Here is a 1,383-nt window from a genome sequence, read left to right as displayed (position 1 = left end):
AGTCATTAAGTCCTGTAATTTTGGATTTCTTTGGGATGGGGATGAAATACACCCATACACTAGTGATGCTAGTGGCTTAAAAATGGCTTTCCTTTTAATGTTAGCAATAATTGATGGCACTGGAGAGATGGATGAATCTAAGAATGAACAAATGCATGAAGGATTGTACCTGTGCAACTCCTCTTTAGAGATTAAAAGATTTCTTCAATTGTTTTTTTTATGCAACACTTAGCATTTTTTTGCAAATTAAAGGGTTAGTTCACCCAAAATAAAAATTCTGTCATTAATTACTCACCTGACCCTCCCATAGACAGCAAGGTAACTACCATGTTCAAGGTCCAGAAAAGTACCAAGATGATCAACAAAGTAGTCCGTGTGACATCAGAGGTTCAACTGTAAAGTTACGAAGCTACAAGAATACTTTTTTGCACAAAGAAAACAAAAATAACTACTTAATTCCACATCGCGTCATGGTACTGTCGTGAACGTGCGTCCACAAGTGACGCAGTAGAGACGAAAATGTGGAATAAAGTCATTATTTTTGTTTTCTTTGCGCAAAAAAGTATTCTTGTAGCTTCGTAACTTTACAGTTGAACCCCTGATGTCACATGGACTACTTTGTCGATCATCTTGGTACTTTTCTTGACCTTGAACATGGAAATTGTGTTCCGAAAATGAACGAAGGTCTTACGGGTTTCGAACAACAGGAGGGTGAGTAATTCATGACAGAATTTTCATTTTTGGGTGAACTAACCCTTTAATGTAATATTTAACATGTAATATTTGACAGGGTCAGTCTGAAACCGTTACCATGTGGCACTGCAGATCTGTGAGGAATCATGCCATTTTTCAGCTTGGCATGTCATTCTTTTTAATCATTGGTTTATAGAGACATCTTTACGGTGGCCGAGAGAGCTCAACGCGCTGTAACTTAAGAAAACACATGCAAATTGAAAAAACACCAGCAAATTAAGAAAACATCTTCATCAGTTTGACAACACACGCGCTGCAAATCCTCACAACACATGCAAACATAGCCGCGGGAACGTATTTTGAGCTGGGGGGGCTGAGAAATAAAACGTGACAGGAGAGGGTGAGTAATTCATGACAGAATTTTCATTTTTGGGTGAACTAACCCTTTAATGTAATATTTAACATGTAATATTTGACAGGGTCAGTCTGAAACCGTTACCATGTGGCACTGCAGATCTGTGAGGAATCATGCCATTTTTCAGCTTGGCATGTCATTCTTTTTAATCATTGGTTTATAGAGACATCTTTACGGTGGCCGAGAGAGCTCAACGCGCTGTAACTTAAGAAAACACATGCAAATTGAAAAAACACCAGCAAATTAAGAAAACATCTTCATCAGTTTGACAACAC

Source organism: Sinocyclocheilus anshuiensis, unplaced genomic scaffold (assembly GCF_001515605.1).
Source record: "Sinocyclocheilus anshuiensis isolate Anshui unplaced genomic scaffold, SAMN03320099.WGS_v1.1 scaffold550, whole genome shotgun sequence".
Lineage (NCBI taxonomy): Eukaryota > Metazoa > Chordata > Actinopteri > Cypriniformes > Cyprinidae > Sinocyclocheilus > Sinocyclocheilus anshuiensis.
Note: the sequence above shows the minus strand (reverse complement) of the source record.